The following is a 24,266-nucleotide window of genomic DNA, read 5'->3' as shown; positions in this document are numbered from 1 at the left end:
GTATCGAAAATCGTAAAAAGTCCAAACCCGAAGGTGAAATAGAGTTTGGGCTTGATTTTGTGTGAAAATTTAGCTCGACACAGCTCAGGCTGGAGAAGTGCAGTAGCGGGCGGGCTTCGTCAAGCTTCGTCGACGACCCGATTTGCGGGACCAGAGTTCAGACTGCTGTTACTAGGAGACACAGAACTCGAAATGATTTACAACCCCACTTGCCTATCGGTGTCACCGAAGAGAGGGACAACACGGTATCAATTTTAAAAATATAGCCTGAATTATTCAACAGATAACCGTAGAATCGGGAATGATACACGGACAAAGTTGTATAGAGGGGGAAACGATCCGGGAGCGAATGGGTATAAAAATTATAATAAATTTTATTCTTCGGGAAAAAAGTTATGCCCCTCTAAAATACAGAGAGAAAGAGGTGGGAGCGCAAATAAGATCAGTCGTATTTTGACAACTTTGTTTTCGAAAAAACGGGATGCACGGGGCTATTAAAATGACCCAGCTGGGATACCTAGGGAATCGGTATCGGTTTCCAAGATTGGTGACCGGTTCAGGTACGGGAAGAGATTGGATTCGGTTCTAATCAGCTTAAAAAAATCGATTCTTTCTTTTTCCATTAATGGGCAAATCTTGCATTCTGTTTTTCTTGCTTTTGAAAGAAGAGTAAAGTCAGGTAGAGGAAGATTCGGCCAGATATCCCGTCGGCACTGTATGTTGTCAACTGGTGTCAGTCAGCAATCGATCAAATCCGTTTGACGTTTGTTTTGAAATGTTGTTTTTTTCTGGTGTTGATTATACGCTGCACTGGACGCACCTAATTGTCTAGGTGGTTTGGCAAGGTTTTGCTAAGGTCCTGTCAAAAGGACCCTTTCTTGCAACTATTTGATTGTAAAAATAGTCAAACTTTGTTGTAAATTATGTTGTAAACAATACTTTAGGGGATGAATCAAAAATTATATCAAAAGTTCCCGCAGTTTTATCATATTAAAATGTCTGTAACAAAAGCTTAGTACAAAAACTCTGGTTGATGTGCACCGTTAAGGATATCTAAACACACTGAGAACTCCTAATACAGAACTTTATCCCGAAAATCCCTGACAAAATCTATTAAATATGAGTTTTGAAAATATCTGCAAAAAGTCTGCAATGAAATTTTTTCTGAAACCCATTTTTAATATCTGAAAATCTGGCATCCCTGGACGTACAGCCTTTTCCCGTTGGTTTGACAACTTTCTACCACGACGCTCACGCAAACTATCGAAATAATGGTTTGGTTACACAAACACAACCAGCGCAGTTGTAAAGGATTTTCATACAAAACAAACCCGGATAGTTTGACTACATTTGAAGTCAAAATCATCTGAGTTTTTGTTTAGAAAGATCGAATTCTAGCCCAAAATCAGTCATCCCAGTTTTATTTGGAGCACTTGAAGAACGCATTGTTTAACAATTTGAAGCATTGTTGAAATCGAAAGCATATATTTATTGTTTACAAATTGCTTAATATTCAATTCTATTCTTTAATTTTATCTTGTCTCTTAAAGTAGTGAAGAGAGGCTCGTTTTCTTTCGATTTGTAAATGTTCAAGCTCATTTGACGAAGTTTCTTTCTGTCACTTCTGGAAGTAATAAAAAAAGAAGAAAAAGTTTTCTCGACATCTAGCCTGACATTTTTCGACATTTCGTATCGGGAGATTTTTACATTTTCGACTAACCTTTTCGAAAATATTTATCTCTCATAACAGTGAACATTTTAAACAAAATCCAACAAATGCAGGGTTGTCCATCCTCGCAATAAAAAGAAACGTTTGAAATGTTTACCGTAAACTGGGGTCAATCGGGACACATGGGGCGAATTGGGACAGCAGTTTTAACCATGTTGGAGCACAATATTTTGATTTTTCTGGTTGGTTTCGGTTAGAACAGACTCAGACCAACAAAATGTGTACATACATTTCCAAATTTAAAAGCTTTAAGTGCTCTAAAAACTGCTGTCCCTATTCAGACTGTAGTCCCGATTCACCCCAGATTACGGTACTCTTCCATAAATATAACCTCAAAAAAAGAGAACCCACATGTTTTCCCAAGATAAGGTAATCCATTTTGCAAAAAACCCATTTCCCACCGTCTAGGCCGCGTCATTTTTTTCCCTCGTTCTCTCTGGATTATCGTTCAAAAAGCTCAAACAATTCATCACTGCGCTTCAAAGCTGGTCAATTCCATTCGAGCGTGCCGGGCCTGTCGGCCAAGAAACAAACAAACGAATCCACCTCCGACGGGGGTTAGTCGTTGTGTTATCAGCAGCTCAGAATTCCACAACGAAAACAAAATAATAATCAACTAATCCATCTGGAAGCCGTCGTGCCCGGGGACGCCCCGCCGGTGACGGAGTTGGCCTCTAATGACTCCGAGACACCCGCACCCACGTGATATCCAGCGGGATTCGATATGACGGAAAACACGGTGAAAATGTCAGACTTTTGCGTGAATTTGATGTTAGGATTGAGCATAAAAGCAAGCTCAATCAATTTCATGTAAAATTACGTTTTATGTATGCACGATATTTCGTTGTATTGTTGCTAGAAATTTTGCAAAAGTCTATTCTCAAGATGATTAAACCATGTTGGATAATGTTCATAAAAAGGTTCAGTAATTTTCTACATCAATATCATGTAACATTACGTTTTCACAGTGCTACGGCGCGGTATCAGTTGGCGTCCAGAATCTAAGATATATGTGCGTTACTCAAAGTGTGTATACGTCAAACGAAGGAAAGTCCACGGCTCGATGCAGTGTACGACGCAGGGGGTTTCGTTTACAATTTCCAATGATTCATGGCGCACAATTAATCATATTTATTTTATCTTTATCGCGCTAACTAGATCCACTGCTGCCACGCGGGTCTGAGAGCGGATTTGGGCGGGAATGTTCCCCCAAGATGGCGTCATGTCGCTTACCGTCACTACTGGAAGGTAGAATCCTGTGGAAGTCAGCCCGGTCAGTGTATCCAATCATGCTGAGTGACAACAACACTCGTCAAATTTCGACCCCTGAAGAGGGCACTTATTCACAACCGTAAACCAGAATTTAATTTTTTAACTTCTTTTTTTCAGGTTGCAAAACACACTTCGTCACTTGCACTGTGAAACCGGATCTGTAGCGCACTTGCTCTCTCGTGTATATGTATAGATGTGAGTGTACTTCACTTCTCTCTTCTGCAGCGGCGATTCTTCTTCTCTTTCGCTGCGTTCACCCCTGTTATGGACGGACACTCGCCGTAATAAATATCAATTTTATATCCTCTTTTTGCTTATTTTTTCCTTCAATCTTCCCAAGCACTTACTTCTACTTTTTTGCTTGTTAGATATCCTTACGTTTTCGGGCAGGGCCAGAATTTGATTTATACCATCACTCTCTTTCTCTCTCGGACGCGCTTAGATTTATGTAATTTTTATGGGCCCTTGGTTCGAATCTCAGCACGATACAAAACACCTAATCCTGCGAGCTCTTCTTCTCGTTCTACCCCGTGTTTCTTCTAACGTCGCAGGAGCCACTCCACTCACGTATCTCGCTCACTGATCACTTTTGCTTCGATCGTCGAAGCAGCACTCTTCCCCAAATCAACCTCTAATCACTAGTTGCGCACTGATTTATGCTTGCGCTTTTTTACTCTTTTTTTTCGCGGTGCACTCAATTTCACTGATTACTCTCGCGGCGCACTCACCGCGCTCCACTCACTCATTATCTTCTCTCTCTCTTTCTCTCTCGGCCTCGCGCGCCCACTAATTTGGTTTCTTCTCTGCAGACTTTTTTTGTTGCAGAATATTCTCCACTTCAATCTGCTACCGCTGGTGTACGCTACGCTGCTTCTAGTTCTCCGTCTGCAATTTTCACGTGTCGGAGGCAAATTTTCCACGTCCGGAGAGGGTGGGAAATGAAAATGAGAAAAAAAGAAAGAAAAGGAAGGAACAAAATAAATAACATTATATTAAATATTAGCATAAATGACGCCCCATTATTTAGATTGAAGTGATTCGCAAGGTTTCTCGAACGCGGCGTGACGTTTTGCTGGTGGGATGCCTCTCATTGATCTGGTAGCACTGCTTTCGTCCATGTATTTGGATGTTACACCGTGACGTCACCTGGTACGAACACGCATGCATTTTATTAAGAGATACGTGGAACTGAAATTCTTCTAACTTCAAAAAGCTCACTGTCACGTCATTTCACAATTATTGTCACATTTTCTGACCTCTAAATTCTTGGGGGTTGCGGCTGTATCAGAATGCACTTCTGCGACGACGCATGATGAAATTGAGTTCATTTTGACAGTTCGCCTCAACCGCCTAAGGGCATTTACGAAGTAAATATTTTGTTTTTATCAATGGTGAAATTTTGCAAATCTTCCTGCGTCAACTTTTATAAAAAAAAAGCTCATTTGCTCAAAACGGCTAAGCTTGTGTAAAAAGTTCAAGAAAAGGTTTTTCGATTTTTTGAAGAATAACCTCCGAATTTGCATTAATTTAGAGTTTAAAATTTTAAAAATTGTTTTCAAACAGCTGTTTCAGGTGACATGTTGAGAGCATTGTTTTTATCCAAGATGACAGCGAAAAACATTTCTTTTATGGGGGGACGCGAAACAAAAACAAACATCTCAGCGCGGTGTCAGTTTCAGCCGTGAGTTTCCTTAAAACAACTTCGGCTGAATTACCGGGAAACGGATATAAATAAATACCTATACAAGCATTTTCGGGAAAGACTGAAATGAATAAATCAAAAACGTCTTTGATAATATTGAGTTTCACAAAAATGTACGCCTATAGAGGGATGCCCACTTTGGCATGCATTTCAGATTAATGATCAATGACGTTTGATGCTGTATTGTTGTCACAAGCAGAGATGGAATTATCCAAATAATCATTATTCATCGGCAATTTTTTTTTTTCTCAAAGACAAAAAGTGAGACAAGGAAGCGAATTATCATGAATCTATCAAACATTTCCTGTTGGCTCTCCCAAATTTTACTATTTTCTCATTGTTTACAAGCGTCTGACGTTTAAGATGTGAATGTATTAGTTAGATGGAAATGCTTCCCGAAAATCTTGAATTATTCACAATGCAGTCACACCTCTGAGTGCCACAGAAGTTGGTTTGTTTGCATCCGAATCTGTTTTCTCTTTCTCGCGAGAGTTGTATGTCAGACGACTCATTGCTGGTTTTTAAAGGCCTACCGCCCGACGACAGCCAACATATTTCGCAGGGACAGTGACAGCTCGAGCTCGATCTTTGTTTACATCAGGACACTGTGATGAATATTTTTAATTTTTAAGTTGAATTATTTTTATTTTTTGATTTCTTGAGCTAAGCTCTCAATATTTTTGTTCAATCTTTGTGAATGTGAGTAAAAATTAGCTATTTTGAGAAATAGAAAGTAAAAATAGATTTAGAGTAAATAATTCCTTTTGTGCATTTTCAACGGTTTTAGAATAAACTGACAGCTGTTATTCTCCATTCAAGCTGAAATAGTTTTTGTTAGCAGCATTCTACACATTCAGCTACCTGTATTTCCACCATTCAATTCTTGATGGGATTAGGAAATCGGCCTCCAGTTCAATCAATGCGATGGGGATTTAAAAGAAGAAACTTCCCATGTCAGGTTGTACAAAACCTTCAACATCGGCCCATTCAGCTCGGGTAGAAAAATCTACCCCGAAAACTTTGAATCTCTCCTCACTGAAAGAGAAACCCAAATCCACCGCGAACCGCGAAGCCAACAACGGCCTGCCGAAACCGTGTCCAATGAAAGCCAATCAACGAATCTCTACAGCAGCAAAAGCGTTCCGGAAGAGTTGAAACGCCACAACGCAACGCAACTCATCCTTCTGGCTGGGACGTCGAAAAAATATCCGTCTCATCATCGCCATCGAACTCTCAACAAATTTGCTCCAGATATTCGTGGGGAAGCTGCGTGAAGGAGGCGAAATCACAAATGTAAACAAAGAGCTGTCGAATCAGCCGACAGTAGCAAGATCTTAAAGTTTTGGTTAGAATTGATGATAAATATTATCTTTCAAGGTTAGAATCGTAGTCGGAATTACTAAATGTTCAGAAGCCGAAGTCGGAGTCGGAAGCTGGAGTTGAAGTCAGCCCTCAAATCGAAGTCGTAGTTGGACAATTTTGAGAAGCCGGAGTTGAAATCTAAATTTGAGGTTAGGTTTAAAATAGTGCTGAATCAACCTTACTAAACCCATTGACCTTGATCGTTTTGACAGTTCAGCTTCATCTCCCTCTTCACAGCTCCCCACATGTTCTAGCTCCCCAATGGGGGGTCGTCGAGCATGTATCTCGCGGGAGAGGGGACTCTGCCCGCCCGCGTGTAGGTATCAAACGGTTTACATCACCTCTCCGATAGATTACCGATGCAAATTGGGGCCCATTATTCTATCACACTCGACGCGGGAATGCAGTCCGCGCAAGTCATCTAAGCCGTCCCCATGATTCGCGCCAATCTGGCGCGAGAACTGCAACCTCATTGCCGACGACGATCGGAGTGGTTCCCACAACACTTCAAGAATTGCGCACGATGCAACACGGACTGAAGGCGAAGAACTCGTCCGGCGTTGGCGGCTTGATGGATTATTGAATTTTCCAGCGGAGGAGTTGCGGAAGTGCGCTTTTGTAGGAAAAATCACGTCATCTGTCAGGGAATTTATGGCCAGATCCGCCACGTTGTGTAGTAGTTGTTGTTGCCGTTGTACGTACAAGAGCCGGCCGGATTAAAGTAAATTATTGGGCACGGTTCGGGTTGGGGAAACGCAGAGATGCCGTCGGAAGCATAGTCTGGCGAATTCGAATTGGCTATCTCAAAAAGTTAACCTTAAAAATAAAGAAAAGAGGAAAGAATTCATCTGGTTTGACAGTTGCCAATGGTTTGTTGTTACTTTAAATGACAGGTGTCAGATTTTTATGAATCGTTGAGGTTCTGTCTTGATTCTTAGGTTTACAGCTAAATTGTGAGAACGGAGTGTCTCCAGCTCTTTACAGTCAATGTTTAAACTGAGTGTAAACAGGTTTGTTTACATTTTTCGGTCCAAACTTTTGTTTACCTTTTTGACAGTCTCACCGGGTTGCCAAAACGTCTGTTTATCAGTCCGCCAGACTCTTCCTTCCCTGACTATAATCAAAAGGATAGAGGAAAAAAATCGAAAGCGGACCAGACGTTAATACATCGGGACCGGTCCTCTCGAACCCCGCAGCGGGTTCAGCAGGGCGAAAATAGATTCTCATCTAATATCCTCCATCGGCAACAGGGCATGGGCGGAAGGGAAAGTCGTCCGTCGTGTGCAGAATGTGTGTGTGTTTGTAGGAAGAAAGGCCCTGGCTCCAATACACTGACAGAATAGATTAGGCCCAAATCCCGGAGCTGTTGCGAATTGAGCGGGACCAAGGCGGTGGAAGTCGGTCGGGGTCGGGAATGTAATTTTGTGCAATTTCGCCCCCTCGATTGTCGCCGGGGCCACCGCGTGGCGGTTCTGCTAGAAGCTTGCGATGATGACGACTACCAGAGTCCCGTTTGGGGAGTTTCTGGGGAGGGAGGATGGGAGGTCGTCATTAACGACGTTCTCCATTAGTGCGGGGGTGGTGTCCCTTCTGCGGAGGAGTATTGTACAGAAGAGTCCACGTGGGTTGTGTTTTTCTTTATCCTAGGAGAGTTCAGGGAATATTCTTAGAAATTTATGTATTGTTATTGGTTGAAGTCCTGAAAGATCTAAAATAGTGCTTAATGAGGTATTTTTCCTAGTTCTGGAAATAGTTTGAGATTTAGTAGTAAATTATAGGTATTCAGTTGGAAGCATCGTCAAACTCTGTGTTACAGATATTTGGGATTTTAGATCGAAAAGTCTGTATTTTTCCTGTAGATTTGGCAAGGCTACTTGAAAATCAATCGCCATGCGACAACTTTTGTTCAAAAAAAGATTGTTTCACTGAGCACTCACCAAGGAAAAGAAAACTCAGCATAAGCAAAGCAAAAAAATCGAAAAGGAATCACCCTCTCTTCTGTCTTCGTTGAGAATTGTAAGACATGAAAAATCAAAGCATGATTTTTATAAGATTCATCTCACCAATACCTTTAAAGGTGAAACGTCAGATGCAACCTAATGTTGTGTTTAGGCTGTCCTTTGGATGAAAATTTAATTGGATTTTTTTTAGATAGCGCCACAATCAATCAAACGTCAAAACTAGTTGTCAAACTGATATTGGCATTTGAACCTCATTGTTCGACGATTTGTTTTCAAGCTTTTGATAGTCGTTCCAATTAGCGAATGCATTCTCTTTTATTAGGTTTTTTTAAGTTGTGAAATCATGTTTTGAGATAAATCTACCTCAATTTTAATAAAACAAACTTTTAACGGAGCATGTTTTTTTATAAGTTTGAAAATAACTTTGTATTCTACGAAAAGCATTGAAAAATCCTTCTGGAACTTCACATGAAATGGTATCGTTCATAACCAGGTGCCTTTTCAAGTATTCCATGAACTGTCAGGGAAAGGCTGGGCATCAAAGTCTGATCTCCAGCAGTTAACCAAATGGATTCCTTTTTGCAGTTAGGTCCTTCTGCAACTTTGAAACGTCACCCTGAATTACGCAACAACGCTCCAATGCAGACAGTCACCAGCAACTTTACCGTCGGAAGCGGCAGCACCTCTTACAGCACACTGGAATGGCTGGAGAAACCATGCTGCGTAGCAGCACAACTGATTGCCAAGTCAGGACTTGGGTAACCTCCGATATATTCCATCATTTTGCAAACTGGATGCTCACTAACGACTCGTTGTGTTCGAGAAACTCACAGGATAACTGACGAGCTAATGTTACCGAACCTGCAAAGCACTAATTAGCCTCCGCGGGTTCGAGAACCTTGCCTTGGTATCACTTCAATCCAAAGCGACAGAGATGGGAACGCTCGCGAGGGTGTTTCCTCGCGATTAACGCTTCAGAAACGCTTTCATCACCTTTCATTACGCTCGTTGTTTTTCCTTTTCTTTTTCGGGCGGTTCAAACGGTTCGAATCAACGCCCGAACCAAATGGCCCAAACTGTTAGTGATATTTTCCACTTGGCCCGGATTGGTAAATAACCGGTAGCTCTGGGCTGCTGCTACTTTCACACAATCCTCCCGGTGAATTCCGAGATTCTTGAGCGTTTTTTTTCTTTTCACCAGCACTGTTCGCGCGAGATTAATGATTATCGAAATTCACGACGCTTGCTGTACTCGGGAGACCCAGGTTTCATTAATCCTTTTGTTGCGGGACCCGCTGGTACAGGAACACCCCGAAGGAGATTGCACAAAACACCACTTTTGCCCAGCAGCGTGTCCTCCGCCCTTGTTCCTCTTTCTTTGCGCTGGTACCGGGCTCACAAACTGATGAATGGTTCCACTCTTTTTCGTCGTCGCCGTTGACTTGGTTCAGCACTCCAAGAACAACAGCAAGAAGAACTTTTTAATGGTGGTATCCAGTGTGTGGAAAAGGAAGAGAGCAAACCGAAAGCTCAACACGCGCACGTCCGTCCGTACACACCCGACACGTCTCGACCGAACGAAAGCTGAACAACAACTGGCTCACCGCAAGCCGATGTAGTGACGACACGCAACGACGAAACGGCGAAAACGGCAGAGAGCAAGACAAGAAGAGAGGTGATGACGGAGCGAGGAGTTTGCCGCCGCCACCATCAACAACAGCGAGGGAGAGGCAAAACGAAGAAACGACGACGACGACGACGACGAGGCGGTCACTGCAATCAAACCACCAATACATAGGAGCACGACGAAGGAGCGCATACGCACACCTACGTAGCAGGCTGTGAGCTTCGTCAAACAGCTGATTGCTGAGTACGAGCTGGCACAGCTGTGTTGGTGGCGAATACAGAGTTCCCCGACGGTACACCAGTTGATCAAACGGAAGGCTGTCCGTCGGTGGAAAAACTTGACTGTCGATTTTCCGAGTGGAACACCACCCCCCCTCCCCCCCTCCGGAACCCAAACCAACACGAAACCGCCGTGACAGACTGGCTCTGGGGAAGGATTCGCCGTTAGGGGGAGGAGCTGTCTCGACTCAAACCAACGCGTTCAGCAAAGGCTTCCGTCGAGCGCGGAGACGGATCAGCTGAACGCGTCTGGAGAAGGCACGATAAAGACGAACGTTATCAGCGGGGACGACTTTCGATTTCGGCGATTCCGACGGGGCCGACGTCTTCGTCGTCGTCGTCGGGAAATTGAGTTTTTCCCGTGGAGACAGAGACTAGACCGCGCCGGATGATGGTTCATGGGCGCCCGGTACTGACGGAGACGTTCGTACTCACACGTTACGATGTTCTCTCGATGATAACGGCGGAAGTTGTGGGAGGAGGGGAGGGGGGGGGGATGTCCGACGAGGCGTCCGGTTCGGAGGCTGAAGAGAACGAATTTTCGGTTCGAAATGGTGGGAGGTTCAGTGAACTGCTCCGGTGAGGGAAGGAAGCGATTTGCCGACGGCAAGTTTAAAGTTGATAGCTTGGACTTTAAGGTGGATGAAAAGTGGATAGCTTTAGAATTATGAAAATTTGAGGTTAAATAAAAATATTAAAAAAATCAATCTAAATGATATTGCGCTGACTTATTTTCTTATGGAATTTAATGTTTATAATTAATAAGTATTCATTTTTCAGATTGGATTCGCTGATGTAATGCTACTGCAACTGCAACTCGACACTTTCATCGCTTTTTTTCTCTTTTAGAAAAGCGCTTTTAAGGTTTGACCTTGAATGAACAAAAAATAGAGCACCCAATGTAAACAATAACAAATAGGTACGTTTTGTTTGGTTGGCCAATAAGTGCATTGTTCCGAAGTTTGGTTGATTTTGATTGTCGAGTTAAAATTACAAATGTTCACGGTAGTCGGTCTTGTACGTGTGTCAATATCGCTCTGAGCCGGAATCCTTTAGGCCAGTTGTCGCACTTACTTATATTTTCAGGGTGTTTCAAGATAGCACGACAAGATTTAAACTTCATTCATATAAAAGGTGACAACAATGCACGAAGTTTTTTCGATTTTTATTGAATATCTCAGGATTGAAATCGAATTTTGGGGATCTGTGGAAGGCGAAATGGAGGTCAAACGAAAAAAAAAAAAAACGGATAAGGCTTTCTAGTCAGAAATTTACCAACACATTCAAAGTATGTTCACATTACAGCTGAAGGTTTGTTTGCATCAGGTTTACTTTCTCTTTCTTGCAAATGTTTTTTGTCAGGCGACTTCTAGCTGGTTTTTTGCCCGATATTAGCTAACTGCGCAGGGCTGTGATAGCTCGAGCTCGGTCATTGTTTGCATCAGGACACGGTGACGAGAGGTTCGTCATTTTTGTGTTAAATTAAAAATTTTCACTGGGCCTTATAGAGCTTTATGACGTTTCGCATAAAAATGGCAATAGCGAACCATTTGATTTCGCTTGCAGGACAAAATCAAACCTCAATCGTGTTCGTGTACGTACACGCAATACATGAGTACGTAGAAACCTCTATTGTCAATTTTGACATGGCGCTTGCCAGCGATTTTAAGCCCTTTGGTGCAATAAAAAAACACTCCCGGCAACAATGCCAGGTGGTTCGAAGAAAAGGATCAACAAACACAAAACGCGCAGCATGGAATTTGACTGGAGTTTTTTTTATGAAAAGGTCCAATAAACTAAATTTTCAGTTTTTGCTTTTTGGGTGTTTTTTAATAACCCTGACTCAAGACGGTTTCAAAAACACCCAAAAAGATAGATTTTGCTCGGTTTGTTCTAGAGGTCCCGATGATCTCCGCTGGTTTAACATCAGTGTCTACTACCGGGGTTTAAGTGTATACACTAAATCCCTGCTGGATTGACATTATTTGATTAGATACTTTTGGTATGACGAATTGTCACTTTTTAAACGTCGCCCACGCACACTTTCAAAACAGACGGTTGTGTGCGTGTGAGCATCGTGTAAAAGATGATTGTTTCACAACAATCAGTGTAAAACCAGCTATTTTCTTATAAAGAACTCTCAACTAGTTGAGCTACACATATTACAAACGAGTGAACTACATGTAGAGGGGATAACGATGACGAATTGTGAATAAAATATGAATAAAAAAGAAATGCATACCACAAAAGCGTATATTTTGGGTGGCAAAATGATTTATTGCCTTTAAAACATTTTAGAGCATATTAATTGCATTGATAATGTTTTCTCAAGATGTTACACACATGTTCAGTAATGGTCGAATTGATTATGATTGAAGTTTGTTTCGAATTATCCACCTAATCACAAAAAGGCCGAGGATATCCAAAATTTGAGATTAATCAGTATTTAACTGTTCATCAAATTTACTTATCGCTTCATCCAAGAACTTTTACATCTTGTTAGAATCCTTTGTTTTTCGAAAAAAGTGAGTTCGTGGAAATACAATGTCCCATCTCAGAGCGTCCCGGAGTACCCAACCTTCTTAGCATGGTTCTTCCAACGAATAAACCAAATCTTGGAGCGTATGGTGGTGTGTTCCCACGCTTGTTCCTCCCCTGACGACTCAGAAATGTTTTGGTATATGAACACTCCGTGCTCAAACTCAACCCACTCCAACGAATAATGTCTCTGCGATACAACTTTACGCAGTAGGCCTGGCCGCTTTAACGTCTGTGATGTTTCAATGCATTTCGATGTTATGGCAGATGTTAATAAATGACAAGAAGAAGTGTTAGGCGTAATCTAACCTAAGGTACTCACCAGGATTAGAGACCCTAAATAGGAAGACTGATCTATAGATGCTATGCTAAATCGATCTGGCAACGTATGTTTTGAGCTTGGCAACACTTGATTAGTTTAGATTAGACTAGAATTCTTTGTTTTTTTTTTTCGAAAATTTCACTGCTTTTCGTTTAAAAAAAAATGCAATTTACTGCCTAATAGGAGAAATGCAGCATTTTGTGTAAGTGTTAGGTTACCTTTATGTTGTTGTTATGTTTTTTTTCGCTTAGGTACTCTCTTTCTCCCCTCAAATTCTCATTCAAAGCAGACGAAGCAAAAATCCACACGATTATTTGTTTTCCATTCCATTTCTTCTTCATTTTCGTACTATTCTTCGCCTGATTCCGGGTTCTATTTCTGTACGTACATCGCACGCAAACACACACACACTTGATACTACCTACTAGCATCATAAGAGAACGAAGAGGGTAAACAGAGCAAAGATCAGCGTGTGTTAACGATCATCCAGGTGGATAGGCCTAGACGAGAGAATGGTAACGATTTAGAGGGAAGAGTGATCGCTTCGAATAATTTTGACCCATCTTCATCGAGGCATCGGTGGTTCAGTGGTAGAATGCTCGCCTGCCACGCGGGCGGCCCGGGTTCGATTCCCGGCCGATGCAAATTATCTTTTTTGGATTGTTTGACGGTGAACTCTTGCATTTTCTAGGTTGAGATTTGTTTTGTATTTTGATATGAACTTATCAGTTGAATTGATAGTAACAATTTTGAGACGAGTCAACGACGTTGATTCAAGTTTGGTTTTAAATAACTTTTTAAACATATCCTCGATAGTATAGTGGTCAGTATCCCCGCCTGTCACGCGGGAGACCGGGGTTCAATTCCCCGTCGGGGAGGTTCCTTTTTTGTTAACCCGTCTACCTCGCTCCAAACAAAACTGCTCTGAAAAACCAAAAGCGTGTTCTCTAATTGAACTCACAAATTTCTTCTAACAACGAATGCTGTACAGACAGCATTCTTCAGCATAGTTTACGAGCTTTCATAATGAAAATTCTACACACGTTCTGGCGCGCCAAAATGCAGTCATTAAGCCAACTTTCTCCGTCTAAACTATGGGTTCTAATATGTGCTCTCGTGCTATGCCAACCAGCTGGCCCCTCTAATTCATGAACGTTTTTTTCAAGTTTTTTTTTCGCTAGTCCCCCGGAAACAGAAAACCATTCCGATCTTCACCGGAAATCGCGTTTCTCTCATCCCGCTTGCCACCATCGGGAATCGGAGTTTCACAGCCAATAACCACCAGACGCGGTCGGGGTTCCCGATTTGTAGGAGGGCGTGAGCCGGGCACCTTTCGCGGCAGTATCTGATTTTAATTAAGATATTTAAACAAAAATTGTTTACAGATCCACACCGGCAGGGAAGCACGTGCCACGTGTTCGGATTTCGGGGGATTCGCAGCGGCAGTTGGCCGTGATTTTTTCTCGCAGGACTGGGTTATTGATGTTTTCGCGCCATTACGTGAACGTGGAATGGTGGTTCAGGTCATGGGCGTAGATGACCATCAACGAGTAGAGGCGTGTTATGTCATGCTAAATTTTAATTTTAAAAACAAATTTAAATGTCAAACTAACCTCCAATCTACGCCAATGGCTTCGCCCGTGAAGAAGCTGTCAATCCGAATGGAATTACCCATTCTTCCCCCGAAAAAATCACCGTGTACGCGGACAGGAACTTAATAATTTTTGCCGCACCTTCGTCACTGGGGTGGCCCCCACACCCGGTTCTTCCTCCTGTCAGCCCCGGATTAGCGGGCCACGTCACCTTGACAGATTGGTTTGACACGTCGATAACAGGGCAGCAAGATCCAGATGCAGAATTCACAGGGGGAAAAGGGAAGCGTACAACCGAACCAATTACGACAGTCAGCGGTGACAGTGGTTAATGCTTCAAAAATCTAATTAGAACGACTCTGGTTGCCTTTCGGTCGGGTTGTGGCGGGTTTGATGGACGACCTTCTTCGCTGTGGGAACTGCTGTTTATACAGGGTTTGGGACAAAACTGCGAAATGACACAGTCAACACAGATTTGGAAATTTGTTGCCTCGAATATTTTTAATGCATATTTTTAGATTTTTTTTTTAATTGGCAAATCAATATCACATGAACCTGGTATCTCAAGTCTGGATGGACCAAAATTGGCTGGAATTGTAGGGCAAAGACTCATTAGCATGAGTAAAAAAAAATTTTTTTTGACTGTGTGCCATGCCATTTTAATATAATCAAATTTGTTGTTTTCCTCTAACCAAATTGAAGATCCAGAATTTCCCTGAAAATCGTTTTCCTCCATGTCCTCTTCCAAGCATCATTACTCATTTTGGCGAATTATTTTCCAAAAAGAAACAAACAAACGAAAGGAGGAAACCGTCGATTTGCGTTAAGGACGAGTATTTTTTTTTCGCACCCCCACACAATTTTTTAATGCAACACTACCCACAAAACAAATGATCCTCCATCCTGTTCTGAATACACTTCTGCTGCTTGCTTTTTTTCTGCCTATTTTTATGCGGTGAGAAAATAGAGTAGCCTCTGCTGGGTGGATGGCGAATTTGACAAGTCATCTCTCTTCCGCGATGATGGTCGTCGGGAAATTATTCAAAACATTTCCAACACCATCTTTTCGAGGATGAGGGGTCACTCCCTCGCCGGAACCACTGCGGAATTTTCGATCCTCCAGAAAAAAAATGAGATTTTACTTTCGATACCCACTAGATGCTCATAACATTGATTGATGGATTTTTGAATAACTGAGTGGAGAGTGGTTCTCGAGCAGTTCTCGTAACAAGTTTCAACTCGAGAGCGCGCCCCATACGATATTCATTTTTTATGATCCGAGGCCGCCCCTTCTCGGGTTTCTCGTGGCGGGTTCTCTTCACTAGCGCTTATTTTTTCGGGAATAATGGAGAGTGAATTCTTCACTACTCTTCAATCATACAAATAAGATCCAGATGATGATGATGATGATGATGAGTGGTACCCTCTTGGACTGGTGGCCAGGCCATCTCTGGACCTTGTAAGGCCTTGAACAATGAGATTTAACAAAAAAAAACAGTTTTATCAATCCATATTACTTTATTTTGTGTTTTTATTAGAAAACCACTTAGACCGTTCCGTTCATATGACCTATCTTCGGCATATGGAGAATTTGATGCTCGATTAAAGCTCCAAAAATACTATTTAGGCTATAAACTTACCAGCAACAGCACCGCCTCGAGTAAACACGCAAATGTATGCCACTTACTGGCCAAAAAGATCAAATTTAATGCACTTTTGATCATAATTTCTATTATGCGAGACCATTTCTCATCATTTTGTTGGCACACACAATGACACATGCTAGAAACCCTTAAACGCTTAATAAATATCGCCAAAATCAACTGCCCCCAAAATTCGGCAACATGTTCTTTTGCACATTAGTTGATCACTCACTTGAAAAATAATCCCGAAACATGTAAATAATTAACAAGCGCCATAAAAAAAACAAACGCGCTAAATCTTTTGACATTTCAATTCTGACGACCCATTCCAATCGAAGGCTGAAGAAAATCGAGCAGGGAGGCGAAGGCAAATAAAGGAAGGGTGGCCACCAACACCACCAACATGCTGGTGCAGCGCCTGTTGGAGTGAGCCAGTGATGCCAGGAAATTTTCTCTATAAAAGCTATCTTTCGTGAGTGTTCGCTTAAAATTTCATCAATTTTGGCAGCACTAAGCAGACCCAAAAGAGCACTGGAAGAAAAAAAGAACTAAGCTGAAAATAGGAAAATGGGCGTGGCCCAATGCACTCGTTTAATTAGAATGCATTTTGGAAATATTTTTTTCAAATGCTTGTAAAAAGAATAGAATAACTTTTAGTAAAAGTGAAAATAAACAGAAATGTTCACAAAAAATTGATCTACTCGTTGGTGTACTTGGTTTTAGTAAATTTCAAGGAACACTCCAGATTACCCAGCATCATTCAAACACGACTGCTTATTAGGCTTTAAATGGGTTTATTTCCCTTATTTAACTGTCAGATGGGGAACAAGTTTTGCATAATTTTCGGCATATTTCTGTGGAAAAGTTTTTGATGAATCCGGAACATCTCCGGTAAAAATGGACCATATTTGTTCTCCATCTGACAGTTGAATATGAAGACATGAATTTGGATCTTTTGCAACCGGAATCATCTAATTTGGTCAATTCTATCAAAAGTTATAAGATCTTTGATAAAAAAAAGGGGTCTAAGGACTACCCGAATGTTTGAGTATTAATAAATAGTAAAAATAATTAATAAAAAAAACGTAAAACCAGCGAGGCATAGTTCACAGTCAAACAAATTACTTTAAAAATATTTGAAAATTTAAAGAGAATTGTTATAAGTAACAGAGTTAAAAAAAATAATATCTTATTTTTTAAACCTCTCACGCTCATGGAAATTAAATTTCTCTGCTACCAAGCATTTTTTCAACCTGGTTCAACCTGCATTAGTTTATATAGAATGTTAACTTATCACAATTAAAATTTCATCCAAACCGGTCTAACCAGTTACGATTTATAAAGAAAAACAAAAAAAAACTCGATTTCGCTCTGGGTGGGAAGGGGTTAAATAAATCTAAAAACTATTTACTATTTTTTTATTGCTGGCTCGTTATCAACCTTTTTTTTATTTCATGTTCTGCGTCCTCTCCTCATGAGTAAAAATCAGCAAATTACAAATTTTATGTAAAATGTTTGTCCCTCGGCTCGAGGGTAACTCTAAAAAATAAATAAAAGATGTCACATAATACTCATCACATAATTATAGTCAAGAGTTAGTAAAATTTTAAAGAAATTACAAAATACGAGAGCCTTGCTTCTTATTTCCGATTTGAGATCTCAAAGTTAAATTTTAAAACTGATTTATCAATAATTTTTCACGGAATATAAGATCGCCTGTTTGATTCTGCAATTGATTTTAGAATTAATTCTTTTTGTTGTATTATTCAACTTTTTAATGATAATGGTTAAATGTATGGTTTTATGTTTTGAGGTATTTGAAGATACAAAAAGGTTTTAATTTTTTTTAGCAAGGAAAATAAATTTGTTCTTTGAATCCCGAGGCGGACGCAAATAAATTCTAAGTGTAAATATAGGTTTTCGGTGCCCTCTCCCCGTGCCATACCTTCACACTTAGGAGACCCGGGAGGCGGAGTCTTGTCGCAAAAAGAACGATACACGCCTGTGGATCCGTTGACGAAACCGCAAGGTTTAAGAGGGCCACATTATAAGGTGTTACGTCGATTCCGTTTCCGTTCTTTGATCAATTTAATTATTGTTTATATCCTGTTGTTTATATTAAGTTTGAATAAGTAAACATAAATTAAAATAGGATTTATTATTTAATTAGGTAGGATTTAAATAAAAAATATGCTTGCTTGAATTCAAAGCAACGTTCAAACCAATAAAACTATGTTTTCAAATGAAAATTAAAATGAAAGTAACAAAATTTTAATACAAAAAATTTAAAACTGAGAAAAAAAATCATCAGGTGTTTATTTTTTAATGCTTGTAAATTTACCGTGCGATTGAAGTATTGATTAATATGTGTTTAATTTTTACATTCCAGGTTATTTTTTTAAACACAATTAATATAAAAATTTACATGTGAACAATTTTTTTAAATTATTTAAAACTATAAAAACTGTTGGCCGACGATTCTAGACAAAAATCATGTTTCCTCGCTCTTCAAAATTCTACCAATTTGGGCGTTTAGGTGTTAAGGCTGTAAACTTACGCAAATTGTTTTAAAAGTTACATTTCTACGTGTTATTTTCATTTTGAGACATTTTCAAAAAGATACCACAGGTCAGAAAGAGCTTTTTAAATTAACATCTTCGAAATCGAAAATACTGAAAAAATGCGATAAATGGAATAAGTGAATATTCGGAAATCTGTATTCTGGATTTTCTGATCGATTTGGTGACCTCGGAAATTAAAGTTATGATTAGGAGTTTTGATTTTGATTTGATGGGATAACCAACAGGGCCACAAGGATGACCTATGTAGCGGTTGCCTAGAATTACAGTGGCTCAGACTTAAAGGGAGCATCTTCAAATTACTGCCGTATGAAGGGCCAAAAGGGGGTGGTTGGACGCGAACAAGCAAAATCACTCACGGTGTCCTCAGGGGAAGAGAATCTCCTTCCGACAGTAACCTCCAATAACTCCGAAAAAAAAGTCTGACAAAGCTTAAAGTTATGATTAGGAGTGGCCAGAAAAAAAATCAACCAAACAAATTGTTATTGTTATTAAAAGTCAAGTTTTGCGCTAGAATTTGGAATGGTGCAATATTCATTTTTGAAGATTACTTCAAAAATTTCAGAATCAAAAGTAACTTTCGAAAGGGCTAATTCACTAATTTGGGCATTTTCAAAGAGTTTGGCTTGATTTTAAAATTTTAGAAATATTTTTGATTAAATTGGCAAAACATTTCATACACGAATATTTAAATCGAATCAATAGTTCCCTACATATCGAGTGCTGAAAAATGATGGAGAAAATGAAACTGAGAAAAACTCGAACAGAAATTTGCTTTGCTTGGGGTTTTAGTGTGGATGATTTGTTTGTTGGAAAAAAACTCATTTTTCACAAAAAATAACTTTAAGAGGCAGTATAGAGGATTTGCACCAAAGCTTAAAAACATATGTCGCCACCTAAGAACAAATAGCGTAAACCTATGATTTTTCGAAAAAAATGTGTTTTAACCATCAAAATCAACATTTTTATAAAATTTATGCCGGATTCGGATGAGAAAAATTATTTCCAAAAATTTGGTGTACAACTTTCCATTGATTTTTCCTTGAGAAAACTGTAAATTTAGAAAAAGATGGTAATTTGGACTATTTGGAAAGAAAGTCTGTCAAAAATCAATGAAAATTGTTGAATATACGTTAACACATCTGTTATCAACTATACAACTGTTTATTAGATTGATATATACGGAGAAACTAATTTTTTCGTGTCCCAAAACATGTTTTTTGGAGAAAAAGTTCACAATTTTTGGCATTTTTTAAAGCAAAAAATGTTTCTCGTCTTTTGCAACCAGATTCATTAAGATTGATGCAGGGAATCATGGGAAATAATCGATTTCGTTCTTCAATCCGGCAGAAAGGCATGCGATTTTAGGCAAGTGTTTGATTAGATTAGATTAGATTAGATTAGATTAGATTAGATAATAGTAGGAAATCTTCTTGGCTCAGCTTTTCAAAACTGTTTTAGGCATGGGTGCATTGACATTCATGAAATATTTTTAAATTGCAAAAATCGATCATTTTGCATTTAAAAAAACACATGCCAAGGAATTTGAACACTTTGTTCGTGGTTCCAAATTTCGAGAACGCTTGTTCACGAACTTGGAAAATGATTTTTCTTCGTGTGGCCTTATTATGACCATTAACTGCATCGCCCACCGTGCTCAGCTCGCTTCAAAGCTCTCTGAACGTGCGAGTTAATGATGATTTCCCCGAGCGTAATAAGATATTGGCCCACGATGGATGATGGTGTTCAAACCATGCCCATGATTGATCTGCTTCACGACCGCGGCTAGCAACCGCATCGGTGATCTCTTCCCGAGTTGACCACGTGGTGGCCGCGTTCCGGCTGGGAAAATCAACTCTATACTTGAAATGTTTTTGAGCCGAACAAGTGGATTTTGGCCAAGACAACTGTAATTTCTCGATAGATGCTCGAGGGCCATAGCCGCTCGGATAGGAGACGCGTCTGAGGGCCTCTTGGCGGGTCGAGAAATGTGTGTAAAAGCTCAGCTTGAGGGGGCTCTTGAGGTGTTGAATCGATGGGCCTCGGGCGCCAACCCCGAAAACACCGGCCAAGAGACCAAGGTTTGTCAATCAACGAGAGGATGATCTCTGGTGAGGGGGGTTGCTATATTTGGGATGTTGTGAATTGAGTTCGGACATCAGCTGTTGAATCTTTGAATCTTTCAACTTGATTTAATTCACTATCGAAAAATTATTTTAGTTATCTTGGGAGATTGAAAAAATCTTAAGTCAATTTAAATTCAAAAATAACAGTCAGGATGGCCGAGCGGTCTAAGGCGCTACGTTCAGGTCGTAGTCTACTCTGTAGGCGTGGGTTCGAATCCCACTTCTGACAATTTCCTTTTGTCTTGTCACAATTTGTATAATTTCTGTAGTTTTTATTCTTCACAAACAAATGTACTACAATTGGGTAATTTTTAAATGAAATCGCTTTCTGTCCTCCCGTTTTATTATTAGGAACAGCCAACTAACCAAATCAAGCCTCCTCTCGCTCCCGACGTCCCAACAAATCAAGCGCACCCAGAGTTTAAAAAAAGCGCGGCGGCGATCAAATTTGCATGTTTAACAAGTCAAATTATTTCGATTTCATTCGCGCATTTCCTTTGCCAGCAATGCACTGAGGGACTCAATCCCGCGACGACGATGGGAAAATTTGAATGGGGCGTGTTTAAGGCCAGGGCAGGCAATAAAATGAAGAAAAAAACGACGAGTACACAAAAAGAGCTAATCCAGAACATATTAAAGTGTATACTGTTTCAGCATTGTTGGGCGTTTTTTTTGCTCACTCATAGCAATAGAACTTCGAGAAGAACGAAGTCAGAAACGGTTGGCTATCGAGTTTTTTTTCCCCAGACAGATAAGGAGATGTTGTCAGCTGAAGCTGTAAGGGCGTCCCTTCAACGGTGGCATGTTCATCTTTGCAGCATCATCCCCAGAAATGGCACTTTCTTCAACTCCATAGCTGAATGAATATTGAGGCAATGTTGGGAAAAAAAACTCATAAAGGTTACATACCATCGAAATTTAAAAGTTTTGAGCGTTTTTTTGTCCTAGATCGCTTTATGAATTTTATGGTAAATATTTTTAAAACTATATCTTAAATATGTTTAAGTCAATAAACAACAATACAGTGTTAAATCAGGAACTGGTAAAATATTCTTCAGTTTCTGTTGAATTTTACATTTTAACTCATTTTAATGATAAACGTCCTTGTCTGAAATATCCGAAAAATAAGTAGCAAAACATTAATTTTAGTAGGTTTAGTAAAAAGTATTTAAAAAACGTTTAAAGACAGTCAATGGGTAATTCTCCGCCAACTCACACAGACACATCAAAATGTTTTGTAATTGTCTGCTCTACAACTTTGTAGAATATTGTTACACTCTAAAAAATAACCCTGCAAAGTTAGAAAAATCACGAAATTTTAAAATGAAAAATTTTGTTCTAAATGAGAAAATGACCCTTCTGGGTCAATGTAGATTCGAAAAGTACATTAAATTTCCCATAAAATGACATGTTCCAAAATTTTGTACAGTCGAGTAACGGAAAATGGGAGAATTTTTAAAACTTTTTTTGTGTTTTTTTCAATGAAAAATACATTTTTCAGAATTCTGAGTACGCCATCAAATCGGGCGTCTCATTTTACATAAAAGTCCCTTTGACACCAAATTTCTATTTCATCACCGTTTCAGGCTGCAAATTATTGAAAAACACCTCTTTTTTCGCATGTTCAAAAATGGAAGGAGTCGTACCGCCCCTCCATCAAGAGATATCAAAAAACGGACCTCGGATTCGTGATCAGGGACAAAAGTTACCCCTTAGGACAAAGTTTCACGCAAATCGAAAAGGGGTCGGGGCAACTTTTCCCGATTTCGTGTGAGTTGGTAGAGAATTACCCCAATACCATTTATTAAAGCATAAAAAAATTATAAATTCAGTTCATTTGGGATCTAGCTTAAAAATATGAAACTTTACTGAAGTTACTATTCCACATAATACTTTTTTCAAAAGAAATTATCACTTTGAGTCTACTTGGTTAGTCTAATACTATCTCAAAAGTTTAGTATTTATAGATAAGGCCGTTGCAAATACTTTTCAAAGTTTATGTCAAACCCGGATCGAAAAATGGGGCTCCCCAAATATTTTTTCGAAAAACTTTAAAATTTCAATGAAAATAGAAGTGAAAATTTATCAACTGAAAACAATTTTAAATACATTTTCTTGTTATTTTAATCATATTGGGCATGTTTGGGCTCATTAAATTTTGTGGAATGATGAAACCATGGCAACATTTATAATTTATCTTTGCCTTACACCCCCCTCCCCCACCCTCTGATTTTAGTCAGAGTCGAGGGACATAAACTATTTGCAAAGGCCATGTAAACAATTAATGAGAAAACATGTTTACAATTCTCAGTTCTCTTAAAAAAATCTAATCTATTTTCAGTTCAAATTCAATTTTAACTCAATGGTATTTTTTGAAGAATTCATTTAATTTGTAGAATATTGATTGGTAAAATAATATGACCATTTAAAACTTTTCTAGATTTTTAATAAATTTTAATATTGACCTAATATTTACAAATTAAATTTTCTTTAAACACTAGGAAAAAATATTACAAATAATATTTTTTTTGCAATTCCGTCGTGAAACTACTTACTTTTCCTGTCATTCTTGTACGACGAAATAGCCTACTTTTCTGTACCAAAAATAACAGAATCGAATAGGGACATGGCGTTACATCGTGCTGCCACCTGGTTTTTTTAAGCGCAAGAGTGGAAAAGTGCTGAGTCATCGTCTAAAAATAGACGGCGTCCTATCTCGCCCAGCAAAATGAAGTCGATAAAGTAGTCGGTTTCGATGAGAAAAAGTGGAAAACGTGGTCTAAAAATAGCGACGCCATCCCCCTATAGCAACACTTTTCAAAATAAATGCTAAAAAGTTCTAGTTTTTAGCACTCAAATGGGTGGTGAAAAGTTGAACTTTTCAGCACTTGTTTCGAAAAGTAACACTTTTCAACATTTTTTGATTTAAACGATTTATTGACAAACTACATTAAAATTTGACATAAAATTTCACTCATTGTGTGTTTTTTGGAATTGCAAAAAATGTTTTTTTATCTTAACTTATTTTTATTAGGTCCTTTCAGGTGTTGTGACCAGGTTGGGACCGAGGATCAGTAAAACAATATATAATAAAAAAAACTCCTTAAATTCCATACTTAGAGATCATGTAACTGACGAGGGTTACTTGGTCCAAGCGGGTCTTGCAGGTCTTGAACCTGCCGATGTACTCGGAGAAAATCCCCCACAGCTCAGCCGAACTGTAGAGTACCTGCCCGGCTTCCTTCTCCATGGCTACACCGTCTCGGGGGCCACCTTGGCTGCTTCCTGCGGGACGAGGGCGATCCTTGGATTTTCCGTCCGGAACTGCGCCCGGCAGCGGAGGGAACACCGCCGGCGTAAACGCTGGAACTGCTGGACTCTGCTTCTCCGCCTTCCTTGCCGGCGGTTTCGGTTTCGACGCCTGCAGGCGCCTCCGGATAAAGTCCGCACGCTTGGAGCAGCTGCGGTCCGTGGCTTCGTGGGCTCCAGAGCAGTTGGCACACCGCTTCGGCTCGGCTTCTTGGACTTTGCACTC

General features: G+C 39.9%; 1 protein-coding gene and 3 non-coding genes across 15 annotated transcripts in view; 3 read left to right on the top strand and 1 right to left on the bottom strand.

The window, feature by feature from the left end:
- LOC6040300 (protein winged eye) overlaps positions 1–24,266 on the bottom strand; it is a 408,769-nt gene that overhangs the window by 79,208 nt on the left and 305,295 nt on the right. Inside the window, exons 1-2 of one of the 12 annotated variants that reach the window (XM_038261927.1) lie at positions 9,020–9,628; positions 2,963–3,886 (exon numbers count right to left, since the gene is read on the bottom strand). The exons of 10 other annotated variants lie outside the window; for them this stretch is intronic. The gene's annotated coding sequence lies outside the window, so the exon portion shown is untranslated. Of the gene's footprint in view, positions 1–2,962; positions 3,887–9,019; positions 9,629–24,266 lie in introns of those variants that run through there. One more of the 12 variants, XM_038261926.1, reaches the window with a different exon arrangement.
- Trnag-gcc lies at positions 13,365–13,435 on the top strand. The gene has a single exon. It is a non-coding gene; the product is annotated as a tRNA-Gly (tRNA).
- On the top strand, positions 13,598–13,669 carry Trnad-guc. The gene has a single exon. It is a non-coding gene; the product is annotated as a tRNA-Asp (tRNA).
- On the top strand, positions 20,878–20,960 carry Trnal-cag. Its single transcript has one exon. It is a non-coding gene; the product is annotated as a tRNA-Leu (tRNA).

This window comes from Culex quinquefasciatus, chromosome 3, assembly GCF_015732765.1.
Source record: "Culex quinquefasciatus strain JHB chromosome 3, VPISU_Cqui_1.0_pri_paternal, whole genome shotgun sequence".
Classification (NCBI taxonomy): Eukaryota; Metazoa; Arthropoda; class Insecta; order Diptera; family Culicidae; genus Culex; species Culex quinquefasciatus.
Note: the sequence above shows the minus strand (reverse complement) of the source record. Positions and strands in the feature narration are given on the sequence as shown.